Below are 18699 nucleotides of genomic sequence, written 5' to 3' on the forward strand. Positions count from 1 at the left end.
GATCTCTTTTGATTACACAGGGTCCATTTATAGCTTACTTTCATAATTGAAATGATCAAGGTAAGGGGATGCAGTAAATGCGCACATTTTGTTGGATCTTCAGAAGCCATTGCTTGATTTCAAGTCTGCTTGAATACCAATTTCAACCTTGGTTGGTGGATGGGGTTAAATCTTTATGATCAACCATTTTTCTTTACTTTTTCCTTTCCTTTTCTTTTTTACTATTCACTATATGTTTGGATTGGAATAGGAGCCCATGTATTATTACTTCTTTATGATATGATACCAATCCAGATGTATATCATATATAATTTATATGGACATAATGTATAGTTGGAAAGGGTTAATTCTGGGAATTAAAGGGTTATCATACGAGGACTACTTGACATCATTTGGAATTTAGGAGAATGAGGGAGGATCTCATTGAAGCATATTGAATGTTGAAAGGTATGGACAGAGTATTTCCCATAGTGGAAGAGTAGAGGACAAGAGGCCACCACTTCAGAATGAAGGGTATCCGCTTGGAATAGAAATGCATTCAAACACAGTCACAGGTATAAAGTCGAGCAGTGGGCAAGTTTTACAACCCTATGGTGCCACGGTGCTGATGGAGATTGGCACAAACCTCCAAGCATATGCACTGATCATTTGGGATAAATCCACAATATAGATAATTAGCCAACCAACCTTAGGCATCATCCTCCTCTAATTAGGATTATTAGTTACCAGATGTTTTGTACAAGAGTGATTTTTTTCCATAAACAGTTATCCTAAAATCTTTCACTTACTTGAGGAACCATTATTAACCCCCCCCCCCCCCCCACATTTCTCTCACTCGCTCACGCCCCAATCAGAAGTGAAAATGGCATCCCATTAAGAAAGAGTCCAATGTTATGTTTGCAATACATTTGTACAGGTAAGAAATTTACCTGTACAATTGATAAGAATTTATTACTTTCACCCTTGTCCTAAACCAACTTTTTCTTTTACATTTGAGCCCATTCTGCACACTCACTAATCCAAAGTCCTCTTACCATTCTTTCCTCCCACCCCCCCAGCCCCACACCTTTGTAATGGTGCCAGTGAGAAAGAGGCAAGGCAGGAAACCATGGATCTCGATTGTGCAGAATGCAATGCTACTGCAGGCCCTTCAGCCCTTGATGTTGTGCTGACCCATATATTTCTTAAAAGAAAGTACGAAACCCTCCCGTAACCCTCTATTTTTCTTACATCCACATGCCTAAGAGCCTCCACCACCATCCCCAGCAAGGCATTCCAGGCATCCACAACTCTCTGCTTAAAAACTTACACCTGATGTCTCTCCTAATCTTCCCCCCTTCACTTTGTGCACATGTCCTCTGGTGTTTGCTATTTCTGCCCTGGTAAACAGGCACCGGCTGTCCACCCTATCTATGTCTCTCATAATCATGTAGACCTCTATTGAGTTTCCTCTCATCCTTCTACCCTCCAAAGTTCCAGCTCTGCTAACCTTGCCTTATAAGACTTATTTTTCAATCCAGATAACATCTTGGTAAATCTCCTCTGCCCCCTCTCTAGAGCTTCCACATCCTTCCTATAATGAGGTGACCAGAACTGAACACAATACTCCAAGTGTAGTCTAACCAGAGATCTGTAGAGTCGCAACATGAACCCACTGCTCTTGAACTCAATCCCCTTATTAATGAAGCCCAGCATTCCATAGGCCTTCTTGACTATCCCATCAACCAGTATAGCAACCTTGAGGAATGTATGGATTTGGACCCCAAAGATCCCTCTGTTTATCCACACTCTTAAGTAATTGACTATTAAGTTTGTTCTCAGCTTTCTGGTTTGCCCTTCAAAATGCATCACCTAGGTGGCAAAATGTTCTAAAGACTATCTTAAAAGTGAAATGTTGTTGAGGTGTACTTTTCCCTATTAGGTCTATTCATAGCAAGTCTGCAAAACCAAAGAAAATACTGGACCATTCACCTGTGTTTGCCCTCGCTCTGCATAATCAAATCCCACTTCCAGCACTCTCTTTTTCAAACAACCATTCAATTTCTTTCAAACTGCTGTCCATCCCTAATTAAGTCAGAAATAATTTTACCAAGAAAACAAAATGCAATTTACAGTGTTTTGAACTAATCACCTTTGATTTAAAAAGACTACACCAATTAATAAATTGGTGTCCTGGGATTTCTTTTTGTTACTTACATATTTATTGTATACTTCTGTTCAAGGGGGAAAAAATTCAATATTTAGAATGTTGCCTTTTCTCCGGGAAAATGTGATTTTTGCACGTCTTTTGGTGTCTGCATCTTAGCAGAAGTTTGTTATTTGTTTCAAGGGTTGCTTCAAAAACAGATACTGGCATTTTATTTATTAACTCTATTTTAATATCATGCCCTCAGGTTCAAAAAGCGTGTTAGAAAAACGTTCCTTTGAGCCTCTAAAGTAGGTAAGGGTGAAAATAATACTTAGCAGACGTGTGATTTCTTGGAGTGGGACAAAATGCAAGCTTGGCAGAAAGTCCAAGAATTTCCTGACTTCTGTGATCGAGCTGATAGCAAATGCAAGCTCCCTCTAGATAAAACACTGGCAAACTGTTGTTTTCTATTGGCTTCCAGAGTGAATAAATATTTTCCATTATTTTTCAGATTTAATGGTTGCACTTAAAGGGAGTTGGTGTTGTCCAATAGAAACTGCTGACTAGTCAAATGCAAAATTTTTGTGAATACCTCGTATGCACTCACATTGAACAGATTAATGAACCTTGCACTTCTGCATTTTCTAACTGATATTCTTCAGTGCTGAAGACTGAACAATTGAAAAGCTGTTTGTAAAGAAAAATGTGCAGCACCATCAGGTAGCAGTTAGTGCACCAGTGACTTAGGTCACAGCCTCTTCTCACTGCAACCTTTGACCAGAAGGTACAGGAGCCTGAAGACCAGCATCTATAGGTTCAGGACCAATCTCTTTCCAACAGCGATCAGAATCTTGAATCTCCCCTTGTTATACAAATCAATAACTCTACCAACACCTCTGCACTTTTTAAAAAAAAATCATTCTTTTTGGCATTAGGATAACCTAATGTATTTATTGCCTCTTGTTTACTTCAATTACGAAGACTATTTTAGTTTTTAAAAAAAAAACAAATAGACTTTTGTTCGGCTGTAACATGTAAGAATTTTAGTGCAAATGTACAGTGCACAATGCAAATATCTATAAATTTATTATCATTAAATACCACTTAGCATCCTCCCTGTTGAACAAAACTCGGAAGTGCTCAAAGTTGAAAGGAGTGGATCTTCAATCACAAAAGAACCGGGCAATGATCATCTTCAACAAGAAAAAGTCGAACCGCTAACTCATATTTCCAAATCAATACCTTGGAGATCTAAAGCTCAAACTGACCAGACATACAGATGTTATAGTTGCAAAAGCAAATCAGAAAGTGGGTATACAGTATCAAGAAATTCACCTCCGGACACCCCAAGGTTTTTCCACAAGGCACAAGTCTGGAGCATGATGGAAAACACGCAAGTCTACAAACACTGTGGTTGAAGTAAAAACAAAATGCTGGAGAAACTCAGCAGTTCACACAGTGTACTTTATATAACCAACTTTTCAGGCTTGAGCCCTTCATCAATCTATAAGCCAAATTTAGGCAGGCGACCGAACAAAATGGTGGGGGTGATAGGCGGGGGGGGGGGGGGGTGGGGGGAAGGAACACAGTCCCACAGGCAGGAGGTAAACAAGTGGTTAAGAGAGAGAGGGCACACCAGCAAACAAAGGCTCTGTGAATGGAGAGAGGTGGAGAGCTGGAGAAAAGACAGAGGGAATGGGAAAGGATGGAGAACGGGTAGTGGGTTAGCAGAAACTGGAGAAGCCGGTCAATGCCATCCTGTTGGAGTGCCCAGACTAAAAATTAAGCGTTGTTCCTCCAATTAGCATTGTGTTTTTACTGTGGTATTCTTCATTTGTCCAGAAAAATGCAACTCCAAAAATTTACAAGCGCATCATCCAGGGCAAAGAAGCCCACTAGATTGTCACTCCATTCACCATCTGTGTATAAAGGCTTCATTGTGCACTATCTGCAAAATGCATGGAAGTTACTCATCCACTTACCCCCACAGCACCTCCTAAACCAGCAATTTCTGTAACCAAGGTCCTGGGTCACCTCCATCTGCAGGCCCCACTCCAAGTCAAACGCGATCTTGATTTGGGAACATAATCACCAATGGATCCATATCCTGGAATGCCCTACCAAACCATGCCATGGGAGTACCTTCACTTGAAGGTATGCAGTGGTTCACCATGACCCTCTCTAAAGCTATCAGGGATGTGCAATTAATACTGGTCTTGCCAACAACATGTGCGTCCCAGAAGGAGAATTAAAGTTTTAATTGCACATTTTTATATTTCTCATCAGTTGTTCCCAATGACTGAAAGTTTCCAGTTACACTGTTCAAATGATCTATAACGCTCTTGTTATGAGTACATTTGTGTTCACTTTATGTTTCAGAATGAGATGAATAACCTCTGTATTTCCACTAAATCTATGCAAATCAAAATCAAAGTACAGGTACGCCCCAACTTACAAACATAATTGGGACCTAGGGATTGATTGTATCTTGAAATGGATGCAAGTTGGAATTTTGCCCGCACGCATGGAATATTGAAGTCTTAAAGCAAAGTTTTTAATCAAATGCTATATTTGACAAACTATAACAGGCCCTTACATCCCCTGTATCCCTGTTACAGTTCATCAAATATAACATAAACTGCATAAATTTTATATGTGTGGATGGATGCAAGTCACATAGGCCACAAGTCGGGAGTACATGTAAATCGTTGTATAGTTTGGACTTGCACTATTCTGTTCCCATCAACATTTAATTGAACCTGCACTTCAGAACTCCCAACATGGAATCAGATTTTGCCTGTTAAGTATTTTACCATTTTCCTCAATTCCCCCATCCACTGAAATCTACATTGTAACTTGATGGATATAATATTGCAACTAAGAATCATTCTTTAGTATTTTTGCTCAGTGGCTGTTAATTAATTGTACTGCCAATGGTCATGGTCAAAACATCTTGCCTAAAAATTAGAAGCAGTTAAGTCTAGTTAATAAAACAGGTGCAAAGGAGGCCCAGAGCACTGTACAGCTTGAAAAGCTGGTTTCAACGAACCACCATTTTCTTTTCCAACATCTCTGTGGTTCCCACAACTGGGGCACTTCTCACCTGATTTTAATTGCTCATCAGTTCATACTCCTTGGCATAAAAAGAATCCGATACAGGCTAACAGGATCTAGCAATAAACCCAAACTACTCTGACATCCTATTATCTGTGAAATTCCTTTCTTATGGATTGTATCTTCAACTTTTCACTTTTCTGTGTTGCCCCTGAATCCAGTTAAAACCAAGTAACAATAATGAAACACTATCACAGCACCAGATCAGAATATGTGCTGTCTATAAGGAGTTTGTACATTACCTCTTGTTTGTGTGGATTTCTTCCCCCCCTACAAAAACGTACAGAGATTGGAGGTTAATTGGTATATTTGGGCGGCATGGGCTCGTGGGCCAGAAGAGCCTGTTACCGTGCTGAAGAGTATGTCTAAATTTAAAAATAAAATTAAACTAAATTACATAGCAGGAAGATCCTTAAGATACTCCCTCCTATTCTTGAAAAAAGTGACTAGGTATCCAATGTATGCTTCTGCATCTGGTAAAGAGACAGCTCTTGGGTTGGGGCATGTCAATCATCTCAGCAATAGGTGATTTTTCTTGATGGCTTGAATACTGCTGAACATCAACAAAGACCAGCCAATCTCCGCTGAACTGGAGTTTTCAAGAATAAATAGAGCGGCACAGCTACAGCAAACATTAGGAATCAGTTGGTTCAGATCCAACAGGCTGAAAACTGCCAGAAAGAAGGCCCAATGTTGCTTCATGATGGAGAGGGTTTACAATTCAATGATGAGATGGAACAGTTTCTGAGGCAGTTCAGATAACATTGATCCCAGTACAATCAGCTCAGCTGATTTACCAAAGCCTTTGGTTAGTGTGTATCAGTCTTCCCAGTCACTCAAGAAATGAGAGAGGTATCCAGGGCCCCACCCTAGATTGACAGCTGCCAGTCTGATTTGAATCGGTCAATCGAGAAGACATGTTTTTATGAAACCAAGCAGATCATCACGAAGGTAGAGGAGATTAACTAGAAATTATTGGAACGTGAGAGGGAAAATAGAGCCTAAATATATAGACACAAGAGTGTTGACATATCGAGTCGATGCTGACCTATCTGAAGACATGTTGTGCCTGAAGTGAATGCAACTTTGCTCAGTGCAGACAACACCTCAATCCTTCCTTTCCAAATTGAGCTTTGGAATCTTTTACGTCCATTGGAGAGAGGCTCAGCCAAATGGGCTGCAGCATCCAATGGCTGGCTGTTCATTCACCTTGACCCTAGAACAGCCTGTTCTCTTTGTTCTCTCACTTTAAAGTCCTAACTATCCATCACCCTTCCAAGTCTCGAACTTGTGCATTGACATTCATTCCCTCTCACTTCCACACGCAGATCTAAGGAACTAATCATCGACTTCCATTTACCTAGTCCATTGAACTTGCTCGACCTTCTTCATGCACACTCATCTGCACACCAACTTTGCATGAATCCTCAAAAACTCATCCGGTTCTGTTCGACAACATCCATGCCAGGAACGGGTTCTACTGTTGACCTACGTGACTGGTGTCACATCTAAAGCATTTCCGATGCTTACGTCCTTAATGAAACCCACTTCAAAGCTCCTTACCAAATCCCAACCTAGTGCTACCATACAACCACTAACATTTGGCAACCAGCAATAGTAATGGACTTACTTTTATCTCATGGCACCTAGTTGGTAGTATTCTTATTTCTGTCAACTCTGGCAAATTTCTACAGGTGTACTGTGGCGAGCATTCTGACTGGTTGCATCAGGATCTTGTGTAGAGGAGCCAATGTACAGGATAGAAAAAGACTGTAGAAAGTTGTGAACTAGGCCAGTGCCATCACAGATATCAGTCAGTTAAGAAAAAAGCCCCCACCACCCAGGCCATACCCTATTCACTCTGCTACCATTGGGAAAGAAGGATAGGAGCCCAAAGACGAGCACTCAGAAGCACAAGGACAGGTTCTGCCCCGCTGCCATCAGATTCCTGGATGAACAATGAACCCCAGACACTATCTCACTTTCTCTTATCTTTTGCAAATTTATTCATATTTAAATTGAATTTTATAGCAATATTTGCACTAGTAATGCTGCCGAAAACAACAGATTTCTTTTTATTACAATAAATTCAGATTCAGATTTCTGGTTCATGTTTTGTTCCAGAAGCTTGAGCATAAAATCTCGGCTGGTCGTGCAGTGCAGTACTGAGTTAGACAGGCTGGGTTTTGGTGGTGATTTATAACCAGAAACTGACATACGACTGAAGTCCAACTTCCCCTCACTGATGGACTTAAATTATTCCAAGCCATGATTTTGAAGAGAACACATTCTTTGTCCTCAAATCCTTAGCCAATGTATATTGGCGATATAACTAACATTTTTTTAAATATCTTGTGAATTTGCTGACAACACCATGGTAGTGAGTTGTATAAACAAAGGTGAAGAATCAGCATACAGAAGTGAGAATTAAAACTTTGCTGAATGGTGCACAACAAGAACCTTGAATTCAATGTCACCAGAACCAAGGAGCTGATTGTTGACCAGGAAGGGAAATGCAGAGGTATACGATCCAGTGATCACTGGGGGTTCAGAGGTGGGGTCACTATCTCAAAGGATCTTTCCTGCACTCAACATACTCATGGCATCGTGAAGAAAGCACATCAACACCTTTACTTCCTCAGGAGTTTGCGGAGGTTTGGTATGACGCCAGAAACCCTGGCAAATTTCTACAGAGGTGTGACGGATAGTGTGCTGACCGGGTGCATCATGGTCTGGTATGGGGATATCAATGCCCCTGAGCATAAAGCCCTCCAAAGGTAGTGGGCACAGCCCAGGTCATCACAGTCAAAACCCTCTCCACCGTCAAGAACATCTACAGAGAACATTGCCATTGGAGAGCAGTAGCAATCATCAAGGATCCACACCACCCAGCACACACTCTGTTCTCACTGCTGCCATTAGGAAAGAGGTATAGGTGCCACAAGACTCGCACCACCAGGTTCAGGAACCCCTCCACCATCAGACTCCTCAACAACAAACTCAATCAGGGACTCATTTAAGGACTCTTACTTGTGCACTTTATTGATTTTTTAAAAAATTCTCTCAGTATTACACAGTTTGTTTACATTCATTACCTGTTTACAGCTCTTTATTTGTTTACATGTGTACATTGTGTACTTTTTTTACACTACCAATAAGTAGTAATTCTGCCTTGCCCGCAGAAAAAGGCTCACAATGTGATGTCATATTTGTACTCTGACAATAAATCTGAAATCCAAAATATATTCTAATATATTTGAGTTCTTGTTTGTGGAGCATGCTTTATGTGGACTGACATATCCTTTGTTATAATAGCCAAAGTGCTTCATTGGTTCTCATGTTTTAAAATGTCTTGTACATGAATAGTGCTATAGAAAGCTGATGGCTAAATGCTCACTCTTCTCAACACCCACCCATTTTTCTTTCCCCTCCCGACACCTGTGTCAAGGTGCAGCTCCATCTTTGAGAGTCAGTCCAAAAGTCCTACTTCAGGAAGAATACCCAGAGATGGGCAGATGAATCTGCTGATCAATGGCCAGGGTTACCCATCCTTCAGTACTGCAGCTGAAGAAGGTGGTGGGAAACCACTTCAGTACATTTTCCTTGTATAATCATGAACTCAACATTGACTACGGTTTCAGATCAAAGATACCAGCCCTCTCCAGAAAAGAAGAAATAAAGTGAAGAAAATACAAAGTTCAAGAAATACAAAACATATTTATTTTCTTTTATTAGTTCTCCCAAGCAGTTTCTGCATAGATCTTTTTTTTGATCATTACCTGTGATGTGAGACATGGAAGAAAGCCTCTACTTCCTCAGGAGTTTGCGGAGGGAGCTAGTGGAGTTGTTCAAGTGAACCGGTACGGACTTGAAGGGCCGACATGGCCTGTTTCCATGATGTAAACGGTTATATGGTTAACAATACATGGAGAGATGATTAGTCTCTGATTGAGGAGTTTAGGTACAGGATAAAATGAGGAAAATTAAGACAGCTTTCATTAGAAAAACGTTAAGGCAACATCTGCTTTACTTGGTCAATGAGGATCGTGTTGGTATCTAGTTTTTGCAACCACAAATTTTGAAGCATAAAAATTTCAAAAACAAATGACTCGCAGCTGGGCTGCATCAGCTTATGATCCGTAACAGGTAGTTAGTGGTTACTGCAACATTTATGCAGCTGGTAACTGTATATGTTAGGTTTAGTTATTCAGATTTTTCAATTATACTGGTACCATTACAGTTGTAAGTCTACTTCCCAACAACAAATTAACTGGATCCATCAAGAAAGATAGGTGGGAGTTGATAACAGTAAAGCATCAGTTTTTTGGCAACATGTGTCAAATTTCCAGAATGCCACCTGGTCCAGAGCAAAACGCCATCATTAAGTCCAAGATCAGCAAAGTACAGTTTGCAAAACAGCCTGGCCTTCCCTCCACTGCATCCAATCTTCCATGGATTTATTTTAAAATATATGGTCAACCCTCTAAATCTATGCGTGGGATCTCTGTTTGAATTGTCAAGTGCTCCCAGCATTTTACCGTTCTGTTTTGACATGTTAAAAGTTCTTTTAACATTTTCAACTTCCTGATACACATTTCTTTGGCACTTGAAGGGCAATATCGGAACAGGGGACTGTTTTACGATTTAGTCCGACTGTAGCCTTTCAAAGCTACCCCCCACCCTTTCCCATCTCCCTCAGAAACGTTGAATAAAATTCTTACACTCGGATTCAAAATTAACTGACTTAGTATTAACTGCTATTTACAGTCTATAGCCCTGTGTGCAGAACTATAGCCTGACTTCAGTCCTGAAAAGCATGCCTTTATTTTTAATATGTCCAAGATACCAGCCGAAACAACTTTCCTCCAATATCCCTGTTAGATCATGACATAATCAACATTTTATTTCATCTTTTATTCCTCTAATTTGACAGAATTAGAGTAAATACTATCCTAGTTTGTGTAATCTCACAAAATATAAACTAGGAAAGTAAAATTTCATGCTGACAGGTTTGTGCACCACAAAGCATATATGGGCCAGTGGTGCACCAACTTAGCACTACTCTCCTGTCAAATAAAGCACTTTCTTCACCACAAATAAATATAATAACCAGTGTAGTGACTTGGATCCCCCATAAACCTGATGGGTTCTTCCACCATGATATAATTCTTCCAATGGCACAATCACTTTGAACTGCATTCCTTGCTATGCATCAACATACGTGTGAGATTGATAAGAATAAGCTTGCCTATTCCATTAAAACCTGTGCAAAAGTTATCAGTGGGTAAGTTCATGTTGTAAAAAATTACAACAATTTATGATATCTAAATCTCAAAAGGAACCCCACCTTAAGAGTTGGTTTTAAACATGTATGCAGTTTCACTTGATGAATATTGAATGGCTCCAATTTCAAACTCTTGGCAGAGCAATCACTGATGGTCAACACATCAAATTGCAAGATAAAAGTACCTGATAAGTTTAGAACCAGTGGCTGGTACCCTTTCTTGCCATGTAACCTGTTGTTTCAACCAACTCCTGACTCAATCTGCTGGTAAGCACCAAGTTTACGTTTATTATCAAATACAACCTGATGAAAAAGCTTCTCCAGTCCTCAGTGCAAAAACATGCAGACATAACACGTACAAACAATACATGTGGAGTACCAATATACATAGGTAAAAAGAAATAAATATTCTTGTATGAGCAGTTCATCAGTTGGTCAGCAGCCTCACTGCCCATGGGAAGAAGATGTTTCGCAGCCTGGTGGTCTGGTTTTGATTTTACAAGCTGGGCTAACTCAGCCTAATTTTAAGATTGAAGCTGGAACATTTGTCTTAACTTTGGCGGCTTGGAACATTAAGAGTGGTATTTTGAAGTCAAGTATAATATCTCTGGGTATTTTATGTGCTTGCTGAGTTGGTGTCAGGATATGGGCATTACCCATATCTTGTATCTCTTTCCCAACAGAAGTAGCTGAAAGATGCTGTCAATAAAACTCGATTGTCTTACCAACCCCTTGGAGAGTCAGTACCTATCAAAATACTATGATTTGCTCCAGGAGGCTCCAACAGTATGCTTTACTTTCCCCTGCCAAATTCTTGAAAAGTAATTTATTCACAAGGTTCTTTTAAAGCTTCCATTAAGAAATGCTTTGTGAGAAAAACCCTAATGAACGTATACTGAATATATTGGTAAGTATATCCTTTCCAATTGACCTAAAGACATTGTCCATTAAATAAACCTCAAATATAGCATTTTATCTAGTTCTGTACAAAGTTTTGTAATGCCCATACCCTGACACCAACTCAGCAAGCACATAAAATACCCAGAGATATTATACTTGACTTCAAAATACCACTCTTAATGTTCTAAGCGGCCAAAGGTAAGACAAATGTTTCAGCTTCAATCTTAAAATTAGGCTGAGTTAGCCCAGCTTGTAAAATCTTTAGCACCAATAGGAATAATTCTGAGCTAACATCTTTGGTTAAAGACATCAACAGTTGGAGACAGAACCTGCTGTCTCCAACTTTGTCCCAAACAGTGCCTGCCATGTTTGGGACAAAGACATTTTTTCTTCCCTTAATTTGTACCTGTGCTCCACAGTTCTAAATTTGTAATCAAACAATTCACTTGTGATTAAAGTACACATTCCAGATTCTATTCAAGTTTATTTGTATACATTTTGGTTTGACCATGTAGAAATTACAACACCTTTTATACCTAATTCCTGCATTTCATCAAGGGATATGTTTGGGACAAAGCAACAGCATGTACATTAAAGTACTCATGTTGAGTGCTTTTTGCACATCTCTTGAATGCAATGACTGCTTGAAGTCTGCAATTCAGAGACATCACCAGATGTAAAGTATCTTGTCCGGTGATGCTCTGCCAGGCCTTTACTACAGCTATCTTCAGCTCCTGATTGTTTCGGGGGCTTGTCCCCTGACGTTTTCTCTTCAACATATGGAAGCATGCTCAATTGGATTTAGATCAGATGACTGATGGCCATCCAAGAATTTTCCAGTTTTTAGCTCTGGAAAACTCTTTTGTTGCTTCAGCAGTACGTTTGGGATCATTGTCGTGCTGTAGGATGGAGCGCCATCCAATGAGCTTGAAGGCATTTGCTCGAACTTGAGATGTTTTTATGCACTTCACAATTTTCATTTTGCTACTGCCAGCAGCAGTTACATCATCCATGAAGATAAGTGTGCCCAGGCTAGAACATCTCACCATCACCACTTTGGATCTTGGGCAGTTTCTTTACACCTCCACATTTTGCTCTTACCATCACTGATACAGGTTCATCTTGGTCTCATCTGTCCACAAGTTTTTTTCCTAGAATTCTATAGGCTCATTTAAAAACTTCTTGGCACATTGTAATCTGGCCATCCTGCTTCTATGGCTAACTTGTGGTTTGCTCTTGCAGTGCAGCTTCTGTATTTCTGTTCTTGAAGTCTTCTGTGGACCAGTAGTCACTGACACATTAAACCTGCCTCCTGAAGAGTTTGTTGATCTGTCGGGCAGATGGGTTTGGGGATTTTTCTTCATTATGATGAGGATTTTCCGGTCATCAGCAATAAAGGGACTTCTTTGGCCAACCAGTCCCTTTGTGATTACTGAGCTTAACAGTACATTAATGATGTTCCAAACAGTTGGACGGTGGTCTCTTACTGTTTTATTCTTGTTTTTCAGCCTCATAATGCCTTCCTTGCCTTTCATTGGCACAACTCTGGTCCTCATGTTGAAAATTGGCAACTACAGACTCCAAAGGTGATCAAAAGCTGAGAAGCAAGTCGAGGTCTCTTATCCCTGCACCAATGAGGCAATTGATCTTGCTTAATCCCACCAGAGTAATGACACACCTGTGAATTTACATACTATATCTTGCTGAAGATGAATCAGAAAACTGTGATACTGACATTAAATCAGGAAGTATAATCATATTAACATACTTACTGGTCCTCCCCACCCCGTACACCCTCTGATATTTTATTCTATGTTTTGTTTTGAAAACGGTGTCAACATTGATCAGAATGTTTTGACAGAAGAAACAACTTATTTTTAATCTCATGGTAACAGGCTCAACTTGGAGAAACTCCTGCAATCTGCAAAGAAGCTCGTTGCCTTGCCAAGAAATAAGACCCCCAAGATGAGCAAAACAATGTAAAACGCAAGCTTACTCAGATGAACTTCAGCCAGCTAACAATAAATGTTAAAATACACAGATTTAAAATAACGCATTTTTATTTTCACGTTAGGAAAATGAGCAAGTTGTAACATCAACTGCCAACGCCTTTAATGCCTACAAAAGTTATGCACTTTTGGTATAATTTCGTACTGTCTTTGCCCAAGATCTATAATATTAGCAGTTAAATTTTAACGTGTCGTTAATGTCATACAGGCAAAATTGGACTGGCATTGCAAGTATATTTAATAAGGGAAACGTCGGTGATGGAGCTTCACCTTTGCTACATAAAGGCACAGTTTGACCTGCTGTGTTTCTCCACCATTTGTGTGTGTTTTTTCAAGGTTACAGTAGTTATTTTAGCAATGAACCGATTGACTGTTCCCAACAAGAAAAGCAATAGGGGCGATTTTCACCCTAGGGCAAGTTTGAGAGGTTGGCATTGAGGGCAAGGAATGCATTTATCGGCAACAATAAACCACATCGGGATGAACCAGCAAAAACCTGAGTTTCTTTCGCGGCATGAACCGCGCGGGCTCGCGTCTCCCCTGCGGGCTGCATGATGCCTCCTCGCGGACCCGGGTCCCCCTGTCCAACCCCCCCGTCCTCGAGGACCTGGGACCCCCCGTCCCCCCCACCATCCTTGCGGACCTGGGTCCCCCCCCATCCTCACGGACCCGGGTCACCCCCTCCATCCTCACAGACCCAGGACCCCCCTCCATCCTCACGGACCCGGGTCCCCCCCTCCATCCACACGGACCCGGATCCCCCCCCCATCCTCACAGACCCGGGTCCCCCCCCCCCTCCATCCTCACAGACCCGGGTCCCCCCCCCATTCTCACAGACCCGGATCCCCCCCCTCCTCCATCCTCACAGACCCGGGTCCCCCCCCTCCTCCATCCTCACAGACCCGGATCCCCCCCCTCCATCCTCACAGACCCGGATCCCCCCCCTCCATCCTCACAGACCTGGGTCCCCCCCCTCCTCCATCCTCACAGACCCGGATCCCCCCCCTCCATCCTCATAGACCCGGATCCCCCCCCCTCCATCCTCACAGACCCGGGTCCCCCCCCTCCTCCATCCTCACAGACCCGGGTCCCCCCCCTCCTCCATCCTCACAGACCCGGGTCCCCCCCCCTCCTCCATCCTCACAGACCCGGATCCCCCCCCCCTCCTCCATCCTCACAGACCCGGGTCCCCCCCCATCCTCACAGACCCGGATCCCCCCCCTCCATCCTCACAGACCCGGATCCCCCCCCCTCCATCCACACAGACCCGGGTACCCCCCTCCTCCATCCTCACACACCCGGGTCCCCCCCCTCCTCCATCCTCACACACCCGGGTCCGCCCCCATCCTCACAGACCCGGGTCCCCCCCCTCCTCCATCCTCACAGACCCGGGTCCCCCCCCCTCCTCCATCCTCACGGACCCCCCCCCGCCCCCAGCAGATGAACCGCATCAGTCACTCACCATCATCGTCCCCTCTCCGGCAAGTTGGCAGCGATCAGCTGGCACAATCTGTCACCGATCCGCCGCTCCACACGGACAGGCTTCCAGCAGAGAGAGGGGTGGGGGGGGGGTCGTGGGGAGGGAAGGGGGGGGGGAATCCCCCACCAGCCCTCAGGCAACTCGATGAACGGTGGGGGGGGGGATAGAAACTCCGATGTCAAAACTTTTGCCTTTTAAAAAGATTCCTTTCCAACGTTTGCAACTCTCAGAATTTTGTTCCAAGGGGTTCGGGAAACGGGCGCCCGAGTTTCCTGGGGCTTTTTTAACCGGGGGGGGGGGGGGACACGAACCCAAAATGAGGGAGCTCCGCTTGACAACATCCAAGCTCGCGCTCCCGCCTCCTGGCCGCCGCGCGCCCCCGCCTCCCATTGGGCGGCCGCTCCGATGCCCTGCCCTCGGAGCTCTCAGCCTATTGGCTCCGCCGGCGCCCGACGCTGTCCTCTGAATCGAATGGATACAAAGAAGGCGCGCGGAGGCCCAGGGCCGGGGGGGTCAGGGGTCAGGGACATGTAGCGAAATCCTTGTTTGGCGGCAGCGCCAACCTACTCAATAAATAAATAAATGAAGAGGGCAGGAAAACCAGGTCAAAGTGCGGCGGGGTCCATTAGGAATCTGATAGCAGCGGGGAAGAAGGTGTCCCATTTCCACCAGGTGCTGGTCTTTGGGCTCCTCCTGTCCCCTTTCTCCCACCCCCCCCCCCAACCCATGTGAGGGCATAGCCTGGGTGGTGGGGGTCCTTGAAGATAGAGGCTGCTTTCTTAAGATGCCACCTCTTGTAGACGCCCTCGATGGAGTGAAGACTGGTGCCCGTTGGCTGGAGTGTTTCTTTTTCTTGTCCTGAGCGTTGGCACCTTCTTACCGGATGCAGGGCTGCACAAAGAGCGGACAGGAGTGATGGGTCCATCAGAAAAATTGGCCACAAGTGGTGCGGGGCAAAGCCAGGGTGCCACAGGGAAATGGCAGGAAGTGGGAGTGCAATGAATGCACTGCATGAGGTAGGACTGGAAGCAGGTTCATTCTGATTAACACTCAAAAAACAAAATTCATGCAGGAGTAATAAATCACAAAAGTCCGCAGACCCTGTGATTCAATGCTGGAGAAACTTTGCAGGTCAAACAGTGTACTTTAATGAGCAAAAATAAAGATACATAATGCTTCTTCAAGGTGTGAACCATATGTATGAATCATACCACGATGAAGGGCTCAAGCCTGAATCATTGGTTATGTATCTTTTCTAGATAAAGTAGAACGCTAACGCAGAGTGGACACACGGCATCTCCTCACTTGTCAGGAAGATGCAACGGCAATTGCACTTCCTGAGAAGACTGCAAAATCGTGCAAAATTGTTGAGGGCCCCGACCACCCCACACACAGCATCTTTCAGTTACTCCTGTTGGGAAAGAGGGGCAAGGAGTATCAGAGCCAGCACCACCAGGCTGAGGAGCAGCTTCTTTCCTTGGGCAGTGAGAATTCTGAATGACCAAAGAGACTACTTTCACTAATCATCCAAAACTGTCATATTTCCAAAACAATGTTATGTATTTATTTATTAAATTGTATATATGAAGACTTATCCTGCATTTGTATTGTCCGTCTGCACGTTTTAAACTGAGGACCCAGTTTCATCGGGTTGTACTTGTGCAATCAGATGATGATAAACTTGACTAATAAATTAGTGAATAGAGGTCCTTTCCAAGACCCAACACTCAAAAGCATACCTATGCTTCTGCTTTCTCAGGAGTTTGCAGATGTCTGGTATGATATCCAAACCTTGGCAAACTTCTACGGATGTAGAGGAAAGTGTGGACTGCATCATGGGGGTGGAGGGGGGGGGGGCACCAATAATTATTGGCATTTGCTGAGGGAAATGGCCTTTTTCTGTTCAGAATAACGGGTCCCTTCTCATTTATTAAAACTAACTGAAACAGCTCTGAGCTTCATGTGTTCTGAAGGTGACAACCCCAATCTTTGCTAATATTTCCTCAGACTAAACTTTAACAGTCCTCAGATTTCTGTTGTCTAACACAAACAAATTTATCTTCTTAAAGTGAACTCAACTGTTCACACTATCTCCTTCTTAAGACATCTGCTCAGATTCCAGGATGACTTCCTCTGTGGGTTTGGAGGTGGTTTGTTGAGGCCACATTGGGATCCATGGTCTCTTGCTGTTCACAGTTCTATATGCCTTTTTTTTTTCATTTTTGGAATCTGGGCATTGTTGGCAAGGCCGTTGATTTTGGTCCATCCCTAGTTGCTCTTGAGAATGCAGTGAACCTCCTTGAACACGGTGACGAAGATATAGAATATGGGCCATGTTTTCCAGAATCTCTTCCTGGCTCTTTTTGTCAGGGGTCAAGTGGTGTTCAAACCCATTGCAAGGTTGGTAGAACAACTTTGTTTGGCATTCCTTACAATTCTTCAGTAACAGAGGGCTTGGAGCTTGGCTACTGGACAATAGAGTACATCAGTGTCATCAGCACACACAGCTTATTGACCTTAGTTTTGACGTGGAGGTGACATGGATTGCCCGGTCTCCCATTTGTTCTCTAAGTTAGCTCCACTTTAACAGGAAGCTAATTGGAGGTCGGTACACAATTAAAATTAGACAGATTGACAGACGTGTCAGGGGCAATGGTACATTCTTGCATGACATCATCCTACACTGCAATTAGGTTAGTTGTGGATCTCAATTTGGGTGCAAATGGAGATGAATTTCTGCAGGTAACCAAATGTGAGATGGATGGACCATAGTCTCCTGCAATTGATTCAAAGGTTTTCGTGAGGTCAAATTAGGCCATGCATTGTGGCAGGCATTACTTCCTGCATTTTTCTTGAAGTTAATGCAGGGAGAAAATCAATATCCATCAGACCTCTTGACACAAGGAATGTGCACTGTGTTTTGGGGATCAGCACATTGCCTTCTGGGAAGAGGACATGGCAATGGCTTTCTCCATGGCAGTCAGCAAGAAGAGCTCAGGGTATTCACAAGTCCACTTGATGATACCATGTTTAGTTCAGGTCACCTCATTATAAAACATTCCCATTGGTGGAGCAGTCAAAGCAGTGGCCAAAGGTATAAAATAAAGGGAAAGAGAATTAAGAGTGACTTCAGAAAAAGAAACTTTTTTTGGATAGCCTTTTTTTTGTCTAGAGAAGTGATGGAGACAGGTCCCATTGCAGCATTAAATCATCCCTTTCAGGCTCCAACATCTGCACCATTGTAAATGGGTTTTTTCTTGCTCTACTACAACAGTGAATATTTATCATTGATCTTTTGCATTTATTATCTATTTTCATAGGAAAATTTAATGTATCCTATTGGAGTTATTCTTTCTAAATAATGTACCTGTTTGGCTTCAACCTGTTTGGTGTAAAAACACAATACTGGAGAAATTCAGCAACGTTTTGGGTTTGAGCTCTTCATCAAGGTATGAAAAATGTCAGTAGATGCTCCCTGCTCACTTTTTTCCCCCCAGTTATTTCTTCACCCCTTCTTTACTTGTTGTTGTAGTCTTTTATTTATTTAGAGCCATCCTCAGGTTCTTCTTATACTGTTTATCTTGCAACTTTTTTTATGTTTTACTCCTCAGCTTTGTTTTTCTGCCATTTTTCCCCCCCAACTTTCTATGTGGAGGGCTGGTTTTCCCCGACCAGCCACTACTCCATCACGTGACCACCTTGATGTCAGAGCTCACTCTCACTTCACCTCTTCCTTGGTCTGAGCTTGGTCAAGGCTGTCATGACGTCGCTTCAGAGACCGAAA

The 18699-nt window shown here is 42.9% G+C and overlaps 1 protein-coding gene across 3 annotated transcripts in view; it reads right to left on the reverse strand.

Moving 5' to 3' along the window:
* The window catches only part of LOC138742653 (transcription factor Dp-2-like), a 183411-nt gene extending 168131 nt beyond the window's left edge, over window positions 1–15280 (reverse strand). For 2 of the 3 annotated variants that reach the window (XM_069897350.1, XM_069897349.1), the window contains exon 1: window positions 14898–15280. The gene's annotated coding sequence lies outside the window, so the exon portion shown is untranslated. The remainder of the gene's footprint in view (window positions 1–14897) is intronic. The other variant, XM_069897352.1, reaches the window with a different exon arrangement.
* Window positions 15281–18699: the final 3419 nt, after the last annotated feature.

This window comes from Narcine bancroftii, chromosome 9 (assembly GCF_036971445.1).
Source record: "Narcine bancroftii isolate sNarBan1 chromosome 9, sNarBan1.hap1, whole genome shotgun sequence".
Lineage (NCBI taxonomy): Eukaryota > Metazoa > Chordata > Chondrichthyes > Torpediniformes > Narcinidae > Narcine > Narcine bancroftii.